The 26,004-nt window shown below is 43.1% G+C and overlaps 1 protein-coding gene across 12 annotated transcripts in view; it reads left to right on the forward strand.

Annotated features, from left to right (window-relative positions):
* LOC123760984 (zinc finger protein 271-like) overlaps nucleotides 1–26,004 on the forward strand; it is a 65,994-nt gene that overhangs the window by 31,919 nt on the left and 8,071 nt on the right. For 5 of the 12 annotated variants that reach the window (XM_069339486.1, XM_069339485.1, XM_069339480.1 and 2 more), the window contains exons 2-3: nucleotides 3,388–3,475; nucleotides 23,609–23,754. The exons of 1 other annotated variant lie outside the window; for it this stretch is intronic. The gene's annotated coding sequence lies outside the window, so the exon portion shown is untranslated. Of the gene's footprint in view, nucleotides 1–3,387; nucleotides 3,476–7,247; nucleotides 7,366–23,608; nucleotides 23,755–26,004 lie in introns of all 12 variants that reach the window. 6 more of the 12 variants (XM_069339483.1, XM_045746790.2, XM_069339479.1 and 3 more) reach the window with 2 other exon arrangements.

The raw sequence follows: 26,004 nt of genomic DNA on the forward strand, positions 1-26,004 counted from the left end.
CATCTCGTTCCTGTAATATCTCTGTGGCTCGATCATAGAAACTGAGTAAATTCAATACACAGGATCTTCCAGATCAAAAACCATACTGTCTGTCTGATATTATATCATTTCTCTCCAGGTGTTCTACCCATTTAGTTTTGATTAGTTTTTCCAATATTCTCACTATTACACTTGTCAATGATACAGGTCTATAATTGAGGGGGTCTTCCCTGCTTCCACTTTTGTAGATTGGAACTATGTTAGCCTGTTTCCATATGTCTGCTACGATTCCTGTACACAGGGTTGCCTGAAAGATCAGGTGAAGTGGAATGCTGAGCTCAGATGCACGTTCTCTCAGAACCCATGGTGAAACTCCATCTGGGCCAGCTGCTTTGTTCTTTCTGAGCTCCTTTAGCATATTTTCCACTTCATCTCTAGACACCTCTATCCGCTCTATGTTGTTCTCTGGAATTCTTATTGTGTCTGGTTCTCTGAAGATTTCATTTTGTACAAACACACTTTGGAACTTTTCATTTAATGTTTCACACATTTCCTTTTCATTTTCTGTGAATCTGTTTCCCATTTTCAACCTCTGGATATTTTCCTTTACCTGCAATTTGTTGTTTATGAATTTGTAGAATAGGCCCGGTTCTGTTTTACATTTATCCGCTATCCCTTTTTCAAAATTTCTTTCTGCCCCTCTCCTTACTGCCGTATAGTTATTTCTCGCATCTTTGTATCGCTGGTATGTTTGGGGGTTTGGCCTCTTCCTATACTGATTCCATTTTTGTGTCTTTTGGTCTCTGGCCCCTCTCACAATTTCGGTTGAACCAATCCTGTTTTCTGGCCCTGCCTCTCTGTTTTGGTATGAATGTTTGTGTGCCTTCCTCGTATATTTTTAAAAATTTGGCATGCATTTCATTTACTTCCCTGCCTAGCAACAAGTCTGTCCAATTACACTCATTAAAAAAAATTTGAAGTTCCCCATAGTGACCTCTCCTTAAATCGAGTTTATCAACTGTTTCAATGTCCCCATTTTCTTCTAGATGATATCTTAAAGCATAATCAATGTCTAACAGGACGTGATCACTCTTTCCCAAGGGAGGAAGGTACTGGATGTCAAATATCTCTTCTTCTTTCCTGGTGAATACTAGATCCAGTACTGACGGTACATCTCCTTCCCTCATTCTTGTGGCCTGCTTTGTATGTTGATACAAGAATGTCTCCAGAATGAGGTTCACAAATCTGCATGTCCAAAAGTCCTCCGTTCTTGCTTCATAGGCCTCCCAGTCTATTGCTTTAAAGTTGAAGTCCCCCAGTATCAACAGTCATGATTTATCCTTATCTGCTTGTACAATAATATCTCTCATGACCATTATGAGGCCCTCTCGTTTGTCATCCAGTTCTTCCTTTGTCCATGTGTTGCTTGCTGGTGGGCTGTAGGCATTTAAAATTATCAGCTTATCATCCTGATTCTAGATCTGCAATGCCATTATGTCAATATCTCGAGGGTTTTCAAATATTAACTCTCTTACCTTCAGGTGTTTTTTCACCAGTACAGCCACTCCTCCTCCTCCCTTCCTAGTTTTCCTGTCATGTCTCCAAACTGAATAGCCTCTTGGGAATATTACTTCATTTATTTTATTTCCTTCAAGTTTCGTCTCTGATAATGCGACAATATCTGGGACCCTAAGCTGGATTATATCTTGCAACTCCAAAGTTTTTGACCTCACTCCATCTATGTTGGTATATACAATTTTCAGGAACATGTTCCCTTTCCCTTTGCTCTTTACTCCCCCTTCCACTACTGATCTTGTTGCTTTGTTTTTATGTACCATTTCACAAGCTTTCCCGTCCCTGTCACTTTGTAGAAAAAAAATTTCTGCCTTCTTCATTTCTCTCTCCATTTAGACGTTTTGCCTCAATTAGGTTCATTTTCAGCTTTTCTCTGTCTTCCTTGGAGAGGTCTTGTCTTATTGACCAAAGTTTGCCAACCTCATCACTCTGCAGTTTCCTGGCATTTCTAAGCACTTCCATTATGTTTTTCACTCCATTAAACGTCACCCTTAAGGGGCGGTTCTTGTCTTTCTCGTATTTTCCTATTCTTCTAAAATCACTGACATTTTCCTTTGAGCCTTCTCCTAAACCTAGTATTTTCTCTATGATTTTCATCTCTTCTGCCGCTCGGTCCACCCTAGATGAAATTTCCTTCTCTAAACATCCAAAAATGATAATGGACTTACTTCTATCTGCAGTGTTTTGTACTAATTTACTGTTGGTAACCAGTTCTTTCCTAATTGCTTGCCTAATTTCTGCTTCTTGTTGGTCATTTTTGGTTTTGACTTCCGAACACACTTCTTTGATAGTCTCTTTCTCTTTTACAACTTGAGCATATGTCACTTTTATTTCTTCTTTATACTTTTCTAGATCTTTATTCACCTCCCCTATGTGAGTTGTCAGTGAAGTTTCCAGTTGGAGATCCTTGCCTAACTCTATATTAGCTCTCAGGCTACCTGGGAGTTGTTCACCATATGAGTCTATTTTCTTGTTTATTTCTTCAAAGTCACAACACTTCACTTTTCACACCTCATTTTCTTTCACTAGTTCCTTGATTTGCTCCTCCTGATTTGTTACCTTGTCTGTTAATGCAGTAATAATCTTACCTTGCTGAAGCATACTCCCTTTTAGAGTGCAAAGCTCACTCCTAAGAGCTCCATTGTCCTCTTCGTTTTTAAGCAAATTGTGTCTGCTAGATTGTTATTAAATATTAAATTAAATTGTGTCTGTAAATTGTTAAGCAAAGGTGTCAGCTAGCTGGTGTGTGGCAGCCATTCTTGTTGTTTGGACTCACCATACCAACTTAGTGAACTTTGGTATGAACTTTGGCTTTGAAGTTGGTATGAACTGAACACCATACCAACTTCGTTGTGGTGAACAAAACATGCAGATACTTATATATAATGTGTGTGTGTATATAGTGTAATAACAGCAAAACTATTTGTTTATTGTTTTATGAAAATAATTCAGTAATTTAATAACTAATATGCACACCATACTTTTCAGTATAGCGATGGTTCACACATTTTATTATAGAAATATATCACACTACACATTATTGAATAATATTACTACAAAAAAAAAGAGAAAAAATAAATCAAAGACATTGAAATTTTTTTTTTTTTTTGCTTGCGCCTAGCGGTGTTGCAGGCGCCTCCCAAGGGTTAAGGTAAACTCTTGTTGCCTCTGAAAATGTGAAAACTGCAGTGAAAGTTTAATTAAAGCTCACAGATGCTTGTTCTTTATTTAATTTATATAGATAACATGGTAATAAGGGTATAAAACACTTTCTATTATTGTTCAGAGAGTTGAATTCAAGTCCCTTTACTCTCTCAATCTTTTCTTTTGCAGCACGTCTCTCCACACTTCGAAGCCTTTAGTGACCAAAAGACTTGAAAACAACAGCTGCATTGCCAACGCTAATTGTCATAAAACTTGGGTAAGTTTCAGAAATACTGTATATTGTATATGCGGTACTATATACTTTTGTTCTTCCACCCCTGTTTTTTTTCTTTATTATTTGAAGATTAAATGTTACAAGTTACACATTGGTGAATACAGTGAAAGGTTATGTGTTGTGGATCTCTTGGAGCTCCTCAGTTTCCAGACAGGAACCAAGGACGTAGGATGCCACACTGGACCACCACACTGAGGTGCTGAAACAGGAAACAGGCCACTCTCAGGTCTCTAGTAGTGTCAATGAGCCAAGAACCCAATTCTCAGAGAAAGCTTAAGGCACCTATACCCCAGGGACTAGGCATCTCAGATGCTGTGGAAACAAATGTGTACTGACTTTATATTTGCCTGTATTTGTTTGATTTTATAGTTTCCCTGTGGTTTGCCATGCCACATGTCCCATCAACACCAAAGTGTATACAGTGGTACCACAGCTTACAAATTTAATCCTTTCCCAGAGACGGCTTGTAAGCCGAATACTGTATTCGTTAAACTGAAGCAAATTTCCCCATAAGAAATAATGTAAATTGAATTAATCCGTTCCACACTCCCCAAAAAATAAACTCCAAAGTAAATATTATACCTAATTCACTGAAATCTTCAGTACTAAAGTATGTACAAGTTATTACCTTTACTGATGACTCTTGTTGGCATATGGAAGACAGTGAGGAGGGGGTGAGGAGGAGAGGTGTTAGTGTTTGGAAGGGGAATCCCCTTACTGTTTGTTTTTCTCACTAAAAACCTGTCTAGCGACACTTGTTTTTCCCTACATTCTAACACTTGTTTGCATTGAGACATCCCATTGTCATTAACCCTTAACATGCTCGGGGTTTAATATCCTGTCATCCCCACAGGCGCATGTCATTTTGAAAAAAAAAAAAAAAAAATTCTTTCTAACCTGTTAATTTGTGTTCACTGATCACGGGAAAAATAATAAAAAAATCGTAAGTGGCATATATTGCCCGTTATAGGGCGGGGAAGTCTGGCAAATTATAGGCGCTGACTCAGCGTGCGTCCCAGGCGGTCTGTTGCTCGCAAGCTGTCAGGCCGGAGTTGCCACAAAGAGATAATTACCGAATTATTTCAATGTCTCTGATTGATTTTTCATACTTTTTTTGCTGTAATATTATTCAATAGTGTGTAGTTTGATATATTTATATAATAAAATGAGTAAATCATTGCTGTACTCAAAAATATGGTGTGCATATTGTTGATTCAATTATGTTCATCAATCAGTGAACAAATACTTTGTCGGTTATTACATTATAAGCACAGGTTATATATAAGTATCTGCATGTTTTGTTCACTATAACGAACCACTAAGTAGCTACAGTGGTACCTCGGAATGCGAGTGTACCTGTATGCGAGTTTTTCGGAAGACGAGCAGGATTTCCTCGGAAAATATGTCTCGGAAGGCGAGGGTTACCTCGGAACGCAAGTTTGTTGATACGTGTACAGGCCGACTGGCGTGTGGTGGCATGGCGATCGCGCCTCAGTTTACCAGTGTCTCGTGTCCAGTGACTATCCCACCTGAATTCTTCACAAGGATTTACAGTTTTTTATCAGTTTTTTGGCCATTTGAGCATAAAAGTTGTCATTATATATCTTGCCATGGGTCTCAAGAAAGCCATTGCTAAGGTTCATCCTAAGAAAATAGCTGTGAGTAGAGGCAGTAGAGGATGTCCCTTCTTGATTAAGAAAATGTGTGAAGTATGGGAAGAACTGCAAAGTTTTGTTGAAAAAACTCACCCAGATAAAGCTGTAGCAGGCCGTTGCATTGACCTTTTAAATGATAATGTGATGTCTTACTACAGACAAGTGTTAAAATGTAGGGAAAACAAGTGTCATTAGACAAATTCTTAGTAAAACAAGCAAGTCCTAGTGGTATGCAGGCAAAATGTGCCAGAGTGTGCATATCAGTGAAGTCCTCACTGCCTGATGTGATAATGGAAGGGGATTCCCCTTTCAAACAGTAACTCCTCTCTTCCTCCCACCTCCTCACCATCTTCCATACGCCATTCAACAGCAAGGTAAGTAATAACTTGAACATAGTTTTGTAGGTTTATTTAGATGAATTAGGTATAAAAATTTAGTTTGATGTGGGTTTTTGGGGTAGTCAGGAACGGATTAATTCATTTCCCTTTATTTCTTATGGGGAAATTAGCTTCGGAATGCGAGTTTTCGGAATACGAGGCGTCTCCAGGAACCAATTAAACTCTTAAACTGAGGTATGCCTGTATTATGAGTCAAAAAGTAACGAGGAGTGACCGCCGTGTACCAGCCAGCCACTCCCGCCCTCCCTCCAGTCATCTGACTCACCCACATTCTCCTCCCACAATAATGTTTTTGCTATAATTCACTATATACAGACGTTATGTATAAGTATCTACATGTTTTGTTCACCATAAATGTACATCTAAGCTTGTATGGTGAGTAAAGGCACAAAGATGTGGCTACTCATACAGTCAGCTGATCGGCGGCCGCCCTCAAGGCCAGACGCACTAATATTTCTCCTCCAACAATACTGTGTGGTGTTATTACGCTATATACACACATTATATATAAATATCTACCTGTTTTATTCACCATACTTGTACAAATAAACTGGTATGGTGCCCAAAGACCATCGTGGTAACCAGTAAACAACACCGTCGTCTGTACGGTGGCGTCGTGCAGACGACGATACTGCCCTCACCAAAATGGCGGCTCCAAACCTTCTCTTGCTGTTTATACCCTCTATACACACGTTATATATATGTATCTACATTTGTGTTCACCATAGCAAACCACTTAACTGGTATGCTGAGTGCAGTCAATAAAAGGTGGCCACACACAGTCAAAAGACATCGCCACCACCCTTCCTCCCACAGCATTACTCCTCCTTCCATGGCGCACAGCGCTAAATATCACCACAATCCTGCTATTATCAGAACCCTGGTCAGTTTTATCACAGTCAGGGGTCTTCTGTAATAATATCATCGCTACATAATAGCATGAACAAGTATACTTTGGCATTTTTAGGCGTTGCTGTGGTCACAAGCTGAACAGCAGTGCTGTGAGCTCATGCTGCGTGCGTCAGGCTTGGTTGCTCACTCAATACTGAGGCCAATAACACCTGGGAGTTTGGCCCACGATTTTTTTTAAAAATGGCGTCTGTTTACAAGATCCCTGATGAAGGTGTGGTGAACCCCGTGTATCCGCGGGCTGTTTAAATCTTGCATAGTACTCCAACACATCATATGACGTGATGCGCAGTTGACTGGAACAATGTCCAGCACGTCATATGACGTGATGCGCACTTTTAGGTTTAAATAGGTTAACACAATGGTCTGCTACAGCTTGATTTGGGTGACACTTTTCAGCAAAACTTTGCAATTCTTCCTATACTGCACACATTTTCTTAATAAATGAGGAAGGGACATCCTCTACTCTACATCAACAACCCTCATACCATTTTCATGTTTACGAATGATCGCTTGTTTCTTCTCTATGGTCATTCTCACTTGTGTTTTCTTGGCTTGAACCTTACCACTGGCTTTCTTGGGACCCATGGCGAGATATATAATAACAACTTTTATGTTCAAATACCCAAAAATCAAAAAAACTGTAATTCTTTACAAAGAATTCAGGCGTGATTGTCACTAGGCGGGAGGCAATGGTAAACTGAGGCACGATCGCCGTGCCACCATGCGCTAGGTCATAAACAACATAAATATGTCCTTAACAAATGCATTATGAATTTTTGCCAAAAACAGGTGCGCAGCGCAGGGGGTTAAGAACCCATAAGGGGCTGTATCCAGGTCGTTAAATGCGGAGCTCTGCTAAATCTGAAGTTGTTGAAGTCGGTAATATTTCAAGTAACATTCACGTAAGGTATGTTTTAAATAACTAAAATGAAATAAAGATTATTGTGTAATTGCGTTCCAAGATAGTGCCATGCCGACAATTAAGCCAGCTGTTGGCTGCTGGATGGCTGATGTGTGAACACGGTCTGATAAAGTCCAGATGGGTGGAAAAAATCAGTTACTGTAATTCCTTTGTATTTCAAAATATTTTGTGTCTATCAATCAATGATTGTTAATGTTTTCTCAATAAAATTTTAGAGATGTGATTTATCTTACCCTGTACAATACAGGTAATGTATTTTTGTTATTTTTAAGGTTACAACACAGGCTGTGGGCGCCAGGCCATGCAGTGGTGATCGAACCTTGTCAGTAACCCAGAGCTAGCCGAGACAAAATCTTGCAAGTTCACCTTTTCTGTGCTAATGATAGAATATATATTTGCAGAGACTAATATGTACCTATTGTTGAAAAAAAACAATTAATATGTTGTAATACTGTAATAAATTTGATAGACTGACTTTATGAAGCTGAAGATTACGAAGCTGTGAAGATTTCATCATCATCTGTGGCGCTTATTTTGTATTGCTCAGTATACATACAGTACGTACACTTATTTACAGGCATTCACTTCACATAACAGCCAGGCCTACTACTAATTCGCATATGATGTATTGCACTTTAATAAAAAAAAAAAAAGTTGACTAACAGCTGTAACGCACTTGTACAATTGAAACTTATTTCTGTATTTACACTGTTTACAGTATATCCTTTTGTCAAGGCTTAATTATTTATTAACACTTACAATACTGTACTCTATCAACACTTTTTACACTAATATGTATTTCAATCATATTTTATATCGTTAGTGGATGCTGCCGAATTGTCGATGGGAATTCAGCATTTGGCGGGTGCAGCATGGCTTGTAGGGCATTCATTGCTGGCAGATGCTGCAGGACTTATTGATGGGAATTCAGCATCGGCGGGTGCAATATGGCTTGTAGAGCAGTCATTGCTGCTGGATGTTGCACGACTTGTTGATGGGAATTCTGCTTCAGCAGATGCAGCAGGGCTTGTAGAGCATTCGTTGCTGGCGGATGCTGCACAACCTGTTGAATTCCCAGTGGCTGCAGCATGGCTTGTGGATGAAGATGTTTCACGGACCGTTGAAATCATGAACTTATCAATTTTTGTCTGAATCTGATTATCTCTGGCTAACGTGCTGAGACAGTAATGTCCCTCAAAATTGAAGCTATCCGTGTGAGTCCACAGTGAACAATGAGGACACATGGCCCAACATAGTACATTCATGTCTGTGGGGAAAAAAATACCTAGTGCTTATACTATGAAAGGTATTTAACCCTTGGGCCGCTAAGGGCCATTTTGCCTTCAACACCCACAGGCACAAAAAAAAAGAAAAAATCCAAAAAATTTTTTCGTCTTATAAAAGTGTTCATTTGTGTTCCCTGATCATGGTAAAAAAAAAAAAAAAAAAATCATGGGTGGCATATTTTGGCCACAATAGGGCGAGGAAGTCTGGCAAAAAAAAGGCGTTGACAGAGCAGTCGCCAGACGAAGTCTGTTCAGGCCGAGCTGTCAGGCGGGGGTTGCCACAAGATATTATTACCTAATTATTTCAATGTCTCTGATTGATTTTTTTTTTTGCAGTAATATTATTCAATAGTGTGTATTGTGATATATTTATATAATAAAATGTGTGAACCATCGCTGTACTCAAAATTATTGTGTTCATATTAGTGATTCAATTATTATGTTCATAAAACAATAAACAAATAGTTTTGCTGTTATTACACTATGTACATATGTTATGTATATACGTATCTGCATGTTTTGTTCACCATAACGAGCCACTAAGTTGGTATTGTGAGTCAAAAAGCAACGAAGAGAGGCCTTCACTCACCAGCCAGTCAGCTACTCACCACCACTCCCTCACTCACCAATATACTCCTCCAACCATACTGTTTTTGCTTTTATTCACTATACACAGACATTAAATATAAGTATCTACATGTTTTGTTCACCATAACTGTACATCTAAGCTTGTATGGTGAGTTCAAGCAATAAGAGACATAGCTACACTTACAACCATAGAGAATGTCTGCGACTACAGGAGAATAGGCAGATATGTAAAAGGGAAAGATCGACCTTTGAGGATCACCCTAAATGGTACCAAACAGATGGAAGAAGTACTAAGGAATGCTAGAAAATTACAAAGTGATGAGGATGGGAAAGTGTGGTCGTTAAGACGAGATCTTTCAAAAGAAGATAGAGAGAAGCTGAAACTGAACCTTGTCGAGGCAAAACGTTTAAAGGAGAGCAGGAATGAAGAAGAAATCAATTCTTTTTTCTACAAAGTGATAGGGATAGGCAGGCCAGTAAAGTGGTACATAAAGGCAAACCAACAAAATCATTAGAGAAAGGGGGAGTGAAAAATAAGAAGAGGGGGAACAAGTTCCTCAAGATTGCATACACCAACATAGATGGAGTAAGATCAAAGATACTGGAGTTAAGTGATATAATACAGCTGCAGACACCAGACATTGTTGCACTCACGGAGACAAAACTTGAAGATGCTATTTTAAATGAGGTCATATTCCCAAGGGGCTACTCAATTTGGAGACGGGACAGAAAAATCAGGAAAGGCGGTGGCGTTGCTGTGCTGGTGAAAGAACACCTAAAGATGAACGAAATAATGACTGCCAATCCACAAGAAGTTGACATAATAGCACTAGAGATCTGCCATGAGGATGATAAACTAATGATCATAAATGCATATAGTCCACCGCTAAGCAGCACATGGTCAAAGGAGGAGCTAGATAGTAAACGAGAAGGTCTTATAACAATAATGAGAGAGATCATAGCGAGAGCGGATAACGATAGTTCACGACTGTTGATAGTCGGCGACTTCAACTTGAAATCCATAGACTGGGAAGCATGTGAAGCTAAAACAGAAGATTTCTGGACCTGTAAATTTGTAGACCTCATCCTGGAAACATTCTTGTATCAACATGTTAAACAAGCTACGAGGATGAGAGAAGGGGACGTCCCCTCCATGCTAAATTTGATATTTACCAGGAAGGAGGAAGAAATATTTGACATTCAGTACCTTCCTCCATTGGGTAAAAGTGACCATGTCTTTTTGGGAATAAAGTATGCAATGCATTATAATCTGGAAGAAAATATGACGGTCGATGCAAATGAAAAACCTGACTTTAGGAGAGGACATTATGGCAACCTTAGAAAATTTTTTAGTGAGTATAATTGGACAGACTTGTTGCTAGGCAAGGAAGTGAATGAGATGTATGTCAGGTTTTGTGAAATATATGATAAAGGCACAAAAAAAATTATACCAAAACAGAGAAGCAGAACTAGGAAACAGGATTGGTTCAACAGAAAGTGCGAGAGGGCCAGAGACCAAAAGACACAAAAATGGAATCAATACAGGAAGAGGCCGAACCCCCAAACATACCAGCGATACAAAGATGCAAGAAACAACTACACGGCAGTGAGGAGAGAGGCAGAAAGAAATTTTGAAAAAGGGATTGCAGACAAATGTAAAAAATACCAAGTCTATTCTATAAATTCATAAACAACAAATTGCAGGTAAAGGATAATATTCAGAGGTTGAAAATGGGAAATAGATTCACGGAAAATGAAAAGGAAATGTGTGAAACATTAAACGAAAAGTTCCGAAGTGTGTTTGTACAAAATGAAATCTTCAGGGAACCAGATACAATAAGAATTCCAGAGAACAACATAGAGCACATAGAGGTGTCTAGAGACGAAGTGGAAAAAATGCTCAAGGAGCTAAATAAGAACAAAGCAGTTGGTCCAGATGGAGTTTCACCATGGGTTCTGAGAGAATGTGCACCTGAGCTCAGCATTCCTCTTCAACTGATTTTTCAGGCATCCCTGTATACAGGAATTGTAGCTGATGTGTGGAAAAAGGCTAACATAGTTCCAATCTACAAAAGTGGAAGCAGGGAAGACCCCCTTAATTATAGACCGGTATCATTGACAAGTGTAATAGTCAAAATATTGGAAAAAATAATTAAAACTAAATGGGTAGAACACCTGGAGAGAAATGATATAATATCAGACAGTATGGTTTTCGATTTGGAAGATCCTGTGTATCGAATTTACTCAGTTTCTATGATCGAGCAACAGAGATATTACAGGAAAGAGATGGTTGGGTTGACTGCATCTATCTGGACCTAAAAAAGGCTTTCGACAGAGTTTCACATAAGAGGTTGTTCTGGAAACTGGAACATATTGGAGGAGTGACAGGTAAGCTACTAACATGGATGAAAAATTTCCTAACTGACAGAAAAATGAGGGCCATAATCAGAGGCAAGGTATCGGATAGGAGGAATGTCACGAGTGGAGTACCTCAGGGTTCAGTTCTTGCACTGGTAATGTTCATTGTCTACATAAACGATCTACCAGTGGGAATACACAATTACATGAACATGTTTGCTGATGATGCTAAGATAATAGGGAAGATAAGAAACTTAGATGATTGTCATGCCCTTCAAGATGACCTGGACAAAATAAGTATATGGAGCAACACTTGGCAAATGGAATTTAATGTGAATAAATGCCATGTTATGGAATGTGGAATTGGAGAACATAGACCCCACACAACCTATAAATTATGTGAGAAATCTTTAAAGAATTCTGATAAAGAAAAGGATCTAGGGGTGGTTTTAGATAGAAAAATGTCACCTGAGGACCACATTAAGAACATGGTGCGAGGAGCCTATGCTACACTTTCTAACCTTAGAATTGCTTTTAAATACATGGATGGAGAAATACTAAAGAAATTGTTCACGACTTTTATTAGACCAAAGCTGGAATATGCAGCGGTTGTATGGTGCCCATATCTTAAGAAGCACATCAACAAACTGAAAAAGGTGCAAAGACATGCTACTAAGTGGCTCCCAGAACTGAAGGGCAAGAGCTACGAGGAGAGGTTAGAGGCATTAAATATGCCAAAACTAGAAGACAGAAGAAAAAGAGGTGATATGATCACTACATACAAAATAGTAACAGGAATTGATAAAATCGATAGGGAAGATTTCCTGAGACCTGGAACTTTAAGAACAAGAGGTCATAGATATAAACTAGCTAAACACAGATGCCGAAGAAATATAAGAAAATTCACTTTCGCAAACAGAGTGGTAGACGGTTGGAAGAAGTTAGGGGAGAAGGTGGTGGAGGCCAAGACTGTCAGTAGTTTCAAAACGTTATATGACAAAGAGTGCTGGGAAGACGGGACACCACGAGCGTAGCTCTCATCCTGTAACTACACTTAGGTAATTACACACACAGTCAGCTGGTGGCTGCTGCCGTCACTGGTTCAAGGCCAGATGCACTAATATTCCTCCTCTAATAATACTGTTTGTGGTGTTATTACACTATATACACACACACACACATTATATATAAGTATCTACATGTTTTATTCACCATTCCTGTACAAAGAAGCTGGTAGGGTGCCTAAAGATTATTGTGGCCACCAGTAAACAACATGACAAGTCATGCAGATGACGCACCTCTCTCACCAAAATGGCAGCTCCCAACATATTCCTGTTGCTGTTATTACACTCTATACACACATAATATATAAGTATCTGCATTTGTGTTCACCATAGCAAACCACTAAGCTGGTATGGTAAGTCCAGTCAATGAAAGGTGGCCACACAGTCAGAAGACAATGCCACCACCCTCCCTACCTCAGCATTACTCCTCCCACCATGGAGCACAGCGCTAAATATCACCACAATCCTGCTATTATCAGAATCCTGGTCAGTTTTATCACAGTCAAGGGCCTTCTGCAATACTATCATCACTAAATAATAGCAAGCACATATATATTTTGACATTTTTAGGCGATGCTGTGGTCACAAGCTGAACAGCAGTGCTGTGAGCTCATGCTGCGTGCATCAGCCATGGTGGCTCGCTCAGTACTGAGGCTCTCACACCCAGGAATGTTGGCCATGATTTTTTTTCTAGGTGGCGTCTGCCAACTATCGGTCGTGGCTGCACTATAGCTGCCCCTATCCCACACAGGGCATTTAAATTAAAGCGCTAGACAATAAAACAGCTATTAATGTATTGCGTGGTATCGGTAATGTTACTCAAATCATCTATATATATATATTGCACGGTCTAAGGGTTAATAACAAAATAAAGAATTTTGCTTAATTATATTGTGCATCACATCATATGACATGTTTAAGTACTATGCAAGATTTAAATGGCCCGCAGATACACGGGGTTCACCACACCTTCATCAGGGCTGACCCCTGAAGCTCATATCAAGAGAATAACATCAGCAGCATATGCCAGGTTGGAACGGCCTTTAGAAACTTGTGTAAGGAATCTTTCAGAACAGTATATACCACATATGTCAGACCAATCCTGGAGTATGCGGCTCCAGCATGGAGTCCATATCTAGTCAAGCATAAGACTAAACTGGAAAAGGTTCAAAGGTTTGCCACTGGACTAGTACCCGAGCTGAGAGGTATGAGCTATGAGGAGAGACTATGGGAATTAAACCCTCACTTCGTTGGAAGACAGAAGAGTTAGGGGGGACATGATCACCACATTCAAGATTCTCAAGGGAATCGACAGGATTGATAAAGACAGGCTATTTAACACAAGGGGCACACGCACTAAGGGACACAGGTGGAAACTGAGTGCCCAAATGAGCCACAGAGATATTTGAACTTTTTTAGTGTCAGAGTGGTTGACAAATGGAATGCATTAGGAAGTGATGTGGTAAAGGCTGACTCCATAAACAGTTTCAAGTGTAGATATGATAGAGCCCAATAGGCTCAGGAACCTGTACACCTGTTGATTGACGGTTGAGAGGCGGGACCAAAGAGCCAGAGTTCAACCCCCGCAAGCACAACTAGGTGAGTACAGTTAGGTGAGGGCTCTTGTAAACAGACGCCATTTATTTTTTTAATCATGGGCAACATTCCTGGATGTTGGGACCTCAGTACTGAGTGAGCTATCAAGGCTGGTGCACACAGCATGAGCTCACAGCACTACTGTTCAGCTTGTGACCACAGCATTGCCTAAAAATGTCAAAATATATAAATACCGTATATGCTATTATTTAGCGATGATAGTATTACAGAAGACCCCTGTAATGAAAATGTCCAGGATTCTGATAATAGCCGGATTGTTGTGATAATTAGCGCTGTAGTGAGAGGAGTAATGTTGGTGGGGAGGGAGGTAGCATTATATGCTGACTGTGTGTGACCACCTTTTACTGTCTGGACTCCCAATACCAGCTTAGTCGTTCACTGTGGTGAACAAAACATGCAGATACTTATATATAATGTCTGTATATAGTGAATAAAAACAAAAAACAGTATGGTGGGAAGAGAAGGTTTGCGAGTCAGGTGAGGTGAGGGAGGGAGGGAGTGGCAGCCAGTGGCGGGCTAGCTGGTGTGTGGTGGTCACTCCTTGCAGCTGTTTGACTCAGCATACCAACTTAGTGATTCCTTATGGTGAACACAAATGTAGATACTTATATATAATGTGTATATATAGTGTAATGACAGCAAAAGGAGTGTTGAGAGATGCCATTTTGGTGAGGGAGGTGGCAACATCTGCATGACTTGTCATGCTGGGTAAGGGTGGCTACTATGCTCTTTGGGCCCTATACTGCCTTAGTTGAACAGTTATGGTGAACAAAACATGTAGATACTTATATATAATGTGTGTATATAGGGTAATAACACCACAACAGTATACTCGAAGGAGGAATGTAAGTGCATCTTGCCTTGAACCAGTGATGATGGGAGTGAGGGAGGGAGCATGAGTTGTGTGTGGCCACCTGTTACTGTCTGCCATCACCATACAAGATTAGTGGTTCACTATAGGGAACACAAATGTAGATATTTATATATAACCTGTGTATATAGTGTAATAACCGACAAAGTATTCGTTCAATGTTTTATGAACATAATAATTGAATCAATAATGTGCACACCATAATTTTGAGTACAGAGATGATTCACACATTTTATATATTATATAAATATATCACACTACACACTATTGAATAATATTAGAGCAAAAAAAAAAAAACAAAGAAAAAATCAATCAGAGACATTGAAATAAAATTGTAATTACAGAGCACCACTTGGTTTCCGAACCTCTTGGGGACGAGACCTGTCGGTTGTCGTGTAAGTTCGTAAATGAGAAATGAAGGAAAATGGAGAGACAAAATTTAAAAATAAATCTAAGGGAAAAAATCGACAGGTTCATAGCATGAATGCGACAGTATTTTGTTTGCACTCACCAATTAGAGAAGTCCTTATCCACTTCTCCCTCAGGAGTGGCAGGACCAAAGAGCCAGAGCTCAACTCTGCAAGGACAACTAGGGGGCTCGAGCTACGGGCTCACCATAGCCCGTGCTACATGGACACTTCATTCTGAGTAGCTAAATCTGAAAAAACAACTAGATGAGAACAACTATGTGAGTACACCCTCACTGCTGCTGCCCTCCCTCCCCCCAAAGTGGCTAGCTTAGTAGATTGCCAGAGAATCTCCATCTAATACAATAAAGCATTCATGAAATAAGTATTTTTATAACTTTATTATCCTAATAATATTACTAAACAAAACCTGTAACCAAAAATATATATGATGTACATTTAAGAAACAAATCTGGCTAGCGGGTTGAGGGTGGTTAGGCTTACCAGAGTCAGCCGGTCTCTCCTCCACCACCGACACCTCCCCCCACCCTCCACCCCCACCATACACTCTCTCTAAAAGTCACGTGGCTCACCTCAACAATCATCCATCCCTTCCTGCCTGCCTGCCTGCCTGCCTGCCTGCCTGCCTGCCTGCCTGCCTGTCCATCTGCCTGCCAGCCAGCCAGCCAGCCAGCCAGCCAGCCAGCCAGCCAGCCAGCCAGCCAGCCAGCCAGCCAGCCAGCCAGCCAGCCAGCCAGCCTGCCAGCCAGCTAGTCTGCTAGCCTGCGTGTCTCTCTGCCAGCCTGCCTGCCAGCCAGCCTGCCAGCCAGCCTGCCAGCCTGCCTGCGAGCCAGCCTGCCAGCCAGCCTGCCAGCCAGCCTGCCAGCCAGCCTGCCAGCCTGCCAGCCAGCCTGCCAACCTGCCTGCCTCCCTCCCTCCCTCCCTCCCTCCCAGCTAGCCAGCTTGCCAGCCTACCTCCCTCTCTGCCAGCCTGCCTGCCTGCCTCTCTCTCTGCCATCCAGCCTGCCAGCCTGCCTCCCAACCTCCCTCCCTCTTTGCCAGCCTGCCTGCCAGCCTCCCTCCCTGCCAGCCTCCCTCCCTTCCTCTATGCCAGCCTGTCTGCCAGCCTCCCTCCCTCCCTCTCTGCCAGCCTGCCTGCCAGCCTCCCTCTCTGCCAGCCTGCCTGCCAGCCTCCCTTTCTGCCACCCTGCCTACCAACCTCCCTCCCTCTCTACCAGCCTGCCTGCCAGCCTGCCTCCCTCTCTGCCACCCTGCCTGCCAACCTCCCTCTCTGCCACCTTGCCAGCCTCCCTCCCTCTCTGCCACCTTGCCAGCCTCCCTCTGCCACCCTGCCTGCCAACCTCTTTTCCTCTCTGCCAGCCTGCCTGCCAGCCTCCCTCTCTGCCACCCTGCCTGCCAACCTCCTTCCCTCTCTGCCAGCCTGCCTGCCAGCATCCCTCTCTGCCAGCCTGCCTGCCTGCCTGCCTGCCAGCCTCTCTCTGCCAGCCTGCCTGCCAGCCTCTCTCTGCCTGCCTGCCTGCCTGCCAGCCTCTCTCTGCCTGCCTTCCTATCAGCCTCTCTCTGCCAGCCTGCCTGCCAGCCTCCCTCTGCCAGCCTGCCTGCCTGCCAGCCTGCCTGCCTGCCAGCCTCTCTGCCAGCCTGCCAGCCTGCCTGCCAGCCTCTCTCTGCCAGCCTGCCTGCCAGCCAGCCTCTCTCTGCCAGCCTGCCTGCCAGCCAGCCTCTCTCTGCCAGCCTGCCTGCCAGCCTCTCTCTGCCAGCCTGCCTCCCAGCATCCCTCTCTGCCAGCCTGCCTGCCTGCCAGCATCCCTCTCTGCCAGCCTGCCTGCCTGCCAGCATCCCTCTCTGCCAGCCTGCCTGCCTGCCAGCATCCCTCTCTGCCAGCCTGCCTGCCAGCCTCCCTCTCTGCCAGCTTGCCTGCCAGCCTGCTTGCCAGCCTCCCTGCCAAAAATATATACAATGTACATTTAACCCTTTAACTGCGCAACACATTGTATGATGTGTTCAGTGACTTGCAGTAACTTGCGCTCTACATCATATGATGTATTGGAGTACTACCCAAGATTTAAACGGCCCACGGATACACGGGGTTCACCACACCTTCAACAGGCCTCTTGTAAACAGACGTCATTAAAAAAAAATCGTGGGCCAAATTCCCGGGTGTGAGGAGCCTCAGTATTGAGTTAGCTACCAAGCCTGATGCATACAGCATGAGCTCACAGCACTGCTGTTCAGCTTGTGACCACAGCATCGCCTAAAAATGCCATAATATACATTTGCATGCTATTATTTAGCAATGATATTATTACAGAAGACCCCTGACTGTGATAAAAATGACCAGGATTCTGATAATAGCAAGATTGTTGTGATAATTAGCGCTGTAGTGGGAGGAGTAAACTTGATGGGGAGGGAGGTAGCATTGTCTGCTGACTCTGTGTGACCACCTTTTACTGTCTGGACTCACTATACCAGCTTAGTTGTTCGCTATGGTAAACAAAACATGCAGATACTTATATATAATGTCTGTATATAAAAGCAAAAACAGTATGGTGGGAGGAGAATGGTGGCGAGTCAGGTGAGGTGAGGGAGGGAGGGAGGGATTGGCAGCCAGTGGCGGGCTGCCACTGCCACTCAGCATACCAACTTAGTGGTTCGTTCTGGTGAACACGAATGTAGATACTTATATATAACCTGTATATACAGTGTAATAACAGCAAAAGGAGTGTGGGGGGAAAAGCCATTTTGGTGATGGTTGTGGCAACATCTGCATGATTTGTCATGTTGGTAGGGGTGGCCACTATGCTCTTTGGGCATTATATCAGCTTAGTTAAACAGTTATGATAAACAAACATGTAGATACTTATATATAACGTCTGTATATAGGGTAATAACACCACAAACAGTATTGTTAGGGTGAAATTTTAGTGCATCTGACCTTGAATGTGTGAGGGAAGCAGCCGCCACCTGACTGTGTGTAGCGACCTCTCTTAGTGCTTGAACTAACTATATCAACTTAGTTGTACAGTTGTGGTGAACAAAACATGCAGATACTTACATATAACGTCTGTATATAGTGAATAAAAGCAAAAACAGTATTGTGGGAGGAGAATGTGGGCGAGTCAGGTGAGTTGAGGGCGGGAGGAAGTAGCAGCCAGTGGCGGGCTGCCAATGGCTGCCACTGGCACTGCCACTGAGCATGCCAACTTAGTGGTTTGTTATGGTGAACACGAATGTAGATACTTATATATAATGTCAGTATATAGTGAATAAAAGCAAAAACTGTATGGTGGGAGGAGAATGTGGGCGAGTGAGGTGTTGAGGGAGTGAGTGGCAGCGAGTGGCTGGCTGGTGTGTGGCGGTCACTCCTCGTTGCTTTTCGACTTATAATAGTGGTTCGTTATGGTGAACAAAACATGCAGATACTTATACATAACCTGTGTATATAGTGTAATAACCGACAAAGTATTTGTTCACTGCTTGATGAACATAATAATTGAATCAACAATATGCACACCATATTTTTGAGTACAGCGATGATTCACTCATTTTATTATATAAATATATCACACTACACACTTGAATAATATTACAGCAAAAAAAAAACTACGAAAAAATCAATCAGAGACATTGAAATAATTAGGTAATTATCTCTTTGTGGCAACTCCAGCCTGACAGTTGGCGAGGAACAGACCGTCTGAGACGCATGCTGAGTCAGCTCCTGTTTTTTGCCAGACTTCTCCACCCTATAGCGGACAATATATGTCACTTATGATTTTTTTTTATTTTTCCATGATCAGAGAACACAAATTAACAGGTTTAGAAGAAAATATATATATATATATATATTTTTTTTGTATGCGCCTGTGGGTGACAAATGCTTAATAGCCCGGAGCCACACAAGGGTTAAGAAACAAATCTGGGCCACAGGTTTGTTGAGTGTGGTAGGCTTACGGAGTCAGCCGGTCCCTCCCCCACTGCCAACACACACCCCTCCAACCCCTAACCCATACACACACACACACTCAAAGGTCACGTGGTTCACCTCAACACCCATCCATCCCTTCCTGCCTGCCTGCCAGCCTGCCTGCCTGCCTGCCTGCCTGCCTGCCTGCCTGCCTGCCTGCCTGCCTGCCTGCCTGCCTGCCTGCAGCCTGCCAGCTTGCCTCCTTCCCAGCCTGCCAACCTGCCTGCCAGCCTGCCAGCTGGCCTGCCAGCCAGCCTGCAAGCCTGCCTGCCAGCCAGCAAGCCTGCCTGCAAGCCTGCTTGCCTCCTTACCAGCCTGCCTGTGTGCCTCCTTCTCTGCCAGCCAGCCAGACAGCCAGCCTTCCTGCCTGCCAGCCAGCCTTCCTGCCTGCCAGCCAGCTAGACAGCCAGCCTTCCTGCTTGCCAGCCAGCCTTCCTGCTTGCCAGCCAGCCTTCCTGCTTGCCAGCCAGCCTTCCTGCTTGCCAGCCAGCCTTCCTGCTTACCAGCCAGCCTTCCTGCTTACCAGCCAGCCTGCCTGCCTGCCTGCCTGCCTGCCTGCCTGCCGGCCTGCCTGCCTGCCTGCCTGCCTGCCTGCCTGCCTGCCTGCCTGCCTGCCTGCCTGCCTACCTGCCTGCCAGCCAACCAGCCTGCCTTTCCCTCCCTCCCTAATTCTCCCATCCTCCCTCACTACTTCCCTCCCTTCCTGCCTACCTCCTAGCATCTCTCCCTACCACCCCCTCCCTCCTAGCATCTCTCCCTCCCTTTCTCACTAATTCTCCCCCTCTCTCTCATGCTGCCTCCCACCTAAGCTCTCCCATCCATCCACCCACCAGTCAGCCATCACTGACGCAATGCGTGCATTTGGAGCCGACATGGTGCACAGATGTTTCTTGATTGTGCAGATATGTAAAACAAAAGCACAGAATGAACATTCCAGCCTCATGACAATTCAAAATACTGTAATAGGAATAATTGGCCGTGATTCTGTGAAGTCACAGTGGCCAAACTGGACCATCTCCCACCCACCACCACCGGCCGGCGCAACGCTTGGCGGACCCCATCCTACCCGAACTTTGTTCGGGTAGCATGATTCACCAAACCCCAATCGGGAAACTGGAAACTTCGGATAACTAAAGTTCGGAAACCAAGTGGTGCTCTGTATATCTTTCTGGCAACCCCCACCTGACAGCTGGGGCGAAGCGGAACTTCCCCGACACTTGCTGAGTCAGCGCCTCTTTTTTGCCAGACTTCCCTGACCTATTGCGGCCAAAATATGCCACAATTTGTTTTTATTTTTCCCGTGATCTTGGAACACAAATTATCACGTTAACCCCTTAACTGCGTTGCCTCCAAATGTGACACCCCCGCAGTGCGCAGGAAATAAATTATCTGGAAAAAATTCTCTTTTCTTTTTAAAGTGTCAAAAACCCTTCCCTCAGTATGGGTATGTAAAAAAAAGTCGAAATTGTGCTTACTTTGGCTGCTATGGGGTCCGGAAGTTGGGGCGTGACGTCATCATTCCCCGTGCGCCCGTGCCATAAGCTCTCTGGGGCGGTGGGGCGCTCGGGGCGGGGTGTGCGAGTTGCCGCGAATATATTTTCGTTCATTTTTTGCGCACCTTTCCAAATTCATTTTCATTGTTTTTATGTGTCAATCCAATGTATAATGAACACGTACACTATAACATCACCGGCGCAACGCCGGTGATGTTATAGTGTATTGGTTCCACAAATCAACGCCGGTTGATTTGTGGAACCAATTGCCGCGTAACATTGTGGAGGTGGGGTCCCTCGATTGTTTCAAGCACGGGTTGGACAAGTATATGAGTGGGATTGGGTGGTTATAGAATAGGAGCAGCCTCGTATGGGCCAATAGGCCTTCTGCAGTTACCTTTGTTCTTATGTTCTTATGTTCTTATGTTATCACAGTACAACATCCGTACTGTCCGTAGACACTGTGTTACGTGCATGAAACTTGTGTACACATATGCAGCACATATTTACTATGTATCATGCTAATTTGTGTATATATATACAATCTATTTACACACTACACTGTCACACACTATATACATTCACCATCAATACATTCAGAACACCACGAGTGAGAGCTGCCACACCCAGCCAGCCCTCCCTCACTTCTCCAACATTGTATTCGCCAACTTTGCCCCTCCCATCATACAGTTATTCACACCAATGTTTCATGTTCATTTATGTATATTTACAACATATGTACTCACTATACACTGTCACACACTATATACATTTACCATCAACACATTCAGAACATCGCGTAGCAGCTGCTTCGTATGGGCCAATAGCAGCTGCCTCGTATGGGCCAATAGCAGCTGCCTCGTATGGGCCAATAGCAGCTGCCTCGTATGGGCCAATAGCAGCTGCCTCGTATGGGCCAATAGCAGCTGCTTCGTATGGGCCAATAGCAGCTGCCCCGTATGGGCTAATAGCAGCTGCCCCGTATGGGCCAATAGCAGCTGCCTCGTATGGGCCAATAGCAGCTGCCGCATATGGGCCAATAGGAGCTGCCGCATATGGGCCAATAGGAGCTGCCTCGTATGGGCCAATAGGAGCTGCCTCGTATGGGCCAATAGCAGCTGCCTCGTATGGGCCAATAGCAGCTGCCTCGTATGGGCCAATAGCAGCTGCCTCGTATGGGCCAATAGCAGCTGCCTCGTATGGGCCAATAGCAGCTGCCTCGTATGGGCCAATAGCAGCTGCCTCGTATGACCCAATAGCAGCTGCCTCGTATGGGCCAATAGCAGCTGCCGCATATGGGCCAATAGGAGCTGCCTCGTATGGGCCAATAGGAGCATTTGGCCATGAACACATTCAGAACACCTCGAGTGAGAGCAGCCACACCCAGCCAATCTCCCTCACTCCAACATCTTACTCGCCAACATTGCTCCTCCCACCATATTGCTATAGTTCTTATTACACATGTTCTATATACCTATCTACATGTTTTATTTACCAGAACTATGCAAGTAAGCCGGTATTGTGTCCAAACAGTACAGTCGTCACCATACACTGCATGAAAAATCACACAGCAGACGATGCTACGATTACGTCACCTCCCTCACCAAAATAGCTCCTCTCAACATTCTCCTGTTGCTGTTCTTACACTATATACACACACTATATATACCCATGTACATATGTGTTGCTCATAGCGAACCACTAAGCTAGTATGGTGGGCAAAACAAGAGTGGCAGCCACACACACGCAATGAGGCTACCTCAATTCTCGCCCTCCCTCCCTCATCAAAATTCCTCCTTCCACAATACTACGCACAACGCTAATTATAACCACAATCCTGCTATTATCACAATCCTGGTCACTAATTCCTGTAAATGAATAATTGACCACACGTTTATTTTGAAAAGGAACCTAAGAAATCATTTGAAGATTCCTAGATGAACGAAATAATGCTGTGGTGCTGTGGCTAGCGCTGTGAACATCGTGAACAGCATTGAATCACTGATATTTGAACATTGTACCCAGTCATTATCACACTCAGGCTCTAATATAACACTATCATAGCTAAATAATACAAGTTATATATATATATTTTGACATTATTAGGCGATGCTGTGGTCACATGTTGAACAGCAGTGCTGTGCGCTCATGCTGCGAGCGCCAGCCTTGGTTGCTCACACACTACTGAGGCTCCCACACCCGGGAATGTGGACCACGATTTTTTTTAAAGATGGCGTCTGTTTACAAGAGCCCTGAGGAAGCTGATGTGAACCCCATGTAGCCGCGGGAGTTTTGAATGGAACGTGAAAAATACAAATACCCGGAGGCGCGTTGCGCAAACCAGACGTGAGCCTGCAGGCGCGTTGCGCAGTTTAAGGGTTAAGAAGAAAATTTAATTTTTTTGTTTTGTTATGAACCTATGGGTGACAAAGCTCAAATAGCCCTTAGCAACACAAGGGTTAATAATAATTGTTTCCAAATATTTTATTAATAATAATTTCAAATTTGCTTCATTAAACTGTATCATTTAAAAAAAATTAAGATTTGATTTTCGACTGGTAGATTGAGGTCAGTGGCCACTTACCATGTGAGGGCGCGCAGATGCCAAAACAAACCCAATTCTGACCTACGGTTTTATCAACCACCAGACCGGTATTTGAGGCTCCACATACCTGTCTCCAAAACCGGTCGTTGAAACCAGCAGAACGGTAAATAAAAAGTTATTAAATTGAGTAAATACAGTACTGTATATGTGTGTGTGTGTAATATATATATATATATATATATATATGTCGTACCTAGTAGCCAGAACGCACTTCTCAGCCTACTATACAAGGCCCAATTTGCCTAATAAGCCAAGTTTTCATGAAATAATTGTTTTTCGACTACCTAACTTACCTAACCTAACCTAACCTAACTTTTTCGGCAACCTAACCTAACCTAACCTATAAAGATAGGTTAGGTTAGGTTAGGTAGGGTTGGTTAGGTTCGGTCATATATCTACGTTAATTTTAACTCCAATAAAAAAAAATTGACGTCATACATAATGAAATGGGTAGCTTTATCATTTCATAAGAAAAAAATTAGAGAAAATATATTAATTCAGGAAAACTTGGCATATTAGGCAAATCGGGCCTTGCATATTAGGCCAAAAAGTGTGTTCTGGCTACTAGGTACGACATATATATATATATATATATATATATATATATATATATATATATATATATATATATATATATATATATAATCTTTGGACAACACCCACCAGTGGGACTCGAACCCAGAAAGCACAACTACCTTCCAGTAGCTGGCATAACTAGTATGCTTTAACCCACTACGCCATCAGACCTTACAAAAGAAGTAGATAGTTCGAGATATATATCTCAAACATCTCTACCTCCCGAAGGCACCAGATGAGTGAGGGGTCAGTCTGCATTTTTCGTCAAGCCACTGTCAATGTGAGAGAACTCGTGTCCAGCTTATAAGCCTATACTTGCATAAACCACAAGTGAAGATAAACAATCTTTGGACAACACCCACCAGTGGGACTCGAACCCAGAAAGCACAACTACCTTCCAGTAGCTGGCATAACTAGTATGCTTTAACCCACTACGCCATCAGACCTTACAAAAGAAGTAGATAGTTCGAGATATATATCTCAAACATCTCTACCTCCCGAAGGCACCAGATGAGTGAGGGGTCAGTCTGCATTTTTCGTCAAGCCACTGTCAATGTGAGAGAACTCGTGTCCAGCTTATAAGCCTATACTTGCATAAACCACAAGTGAAGATAAACAATCTTTGGACAACACCCACCAGTGGGACTCGAACCCAGAAAGCACAACTACCTTCCAGTAGCTGGCATAACTAGTATGCTTTAACCCACTACGCCATCAGACCTTACAAAAGAAGTAGATAGTTCGAGATATATATCTCAAACATCTCTACCTCCCGAAGGCACCAGATGAGTGAGGGGTCAGTCTGCATTTTTCGTCAAGCCACTGTCAATGTGAGAGAACTCGTGTCCAGCTTATAAGCCTATACTTGCATAAACCACAAGTGAAGATAAACAATCTTTGGACAACACCCACCAGTGGGACTCGAACCCAGAAAGCACAACTACCTTCCAGTAGCTGGCATAACTAGTATGCTTTAACCCACTACGCCATCAGACCTTACAAAAGAAGTAGATAGTTCGAGATATATATCTCAAACATCTCTACCTCCCGAAGGCACCAGATGAGTGAGGGGTCAGTCTGCATTTTTCGTCAAGCCACTGTCAATGTGAGAGAACTCGTGTCCAGCTTATAAGCCTATACTTGCATAAACCACAAGTGAAGATAAACAATCTTTGGACAACACCCACCAGTGGGACTCGAACCCAGAAAGCACAACTACCTTCCAGTAGCTGGCATAACTAGTATGCTTTAACCCACTACGCCATCAGACCTTACAAAAGAAGTAGATAGTTCGAGATATATATCTCAAACATCTCTACCTCCCGAAGGCACCAGATGAGTGAGGGGTCAGTCTGCATTTTTCGTCAAGCCACTGTCAATGTGAGAGAACTCGTGTCCAGCTTATAAGCCTATACTTGCATAAACCACAAGTGAAGATAAACAATCTTTGGACAACACCCACCAGTGGGACTCGAACCCAGAAAGCACAACTACCTTCCAGTAGCTGGCATAACTAGTATGCTTTAACCCACTACGCCATCAGACCTTACAAAAGAAGTAGATAGTTCGAGATATATATCTCAAACATCTCTACCTCCCGAAGGCACCAGATGAGTGAGGGGTCAGTCTGCATTTTTCGTCAAGCCACTGTCAATGTGAGAGAACTCGTGTCCAGCTTATAAGCCTATACTTGCATAAACCACAAGTGAAGATAAACAATCTTTGGACAACATCCACCAGTGGGACTCGAACCCAGAAAGCACAACTACCTTCCAGT

The sequence above is a fragment of the Procambarus clarkii genome, chromosome 41 (genome assembly GCF_040958095.1).
Source record: "Procambarus clarkii isolate CNS0578487 chromosome 41, FALCON_Pclarkii_2.0, whole genome shotgun sequence".
NCBI classification, from domain to species: domain Eukaryota; kingdom Metazoa; phylum Arthropoda; class Malacostraca; order Decapoda; family Cambaridae; genus Procambarus; species Procambarus clarkii.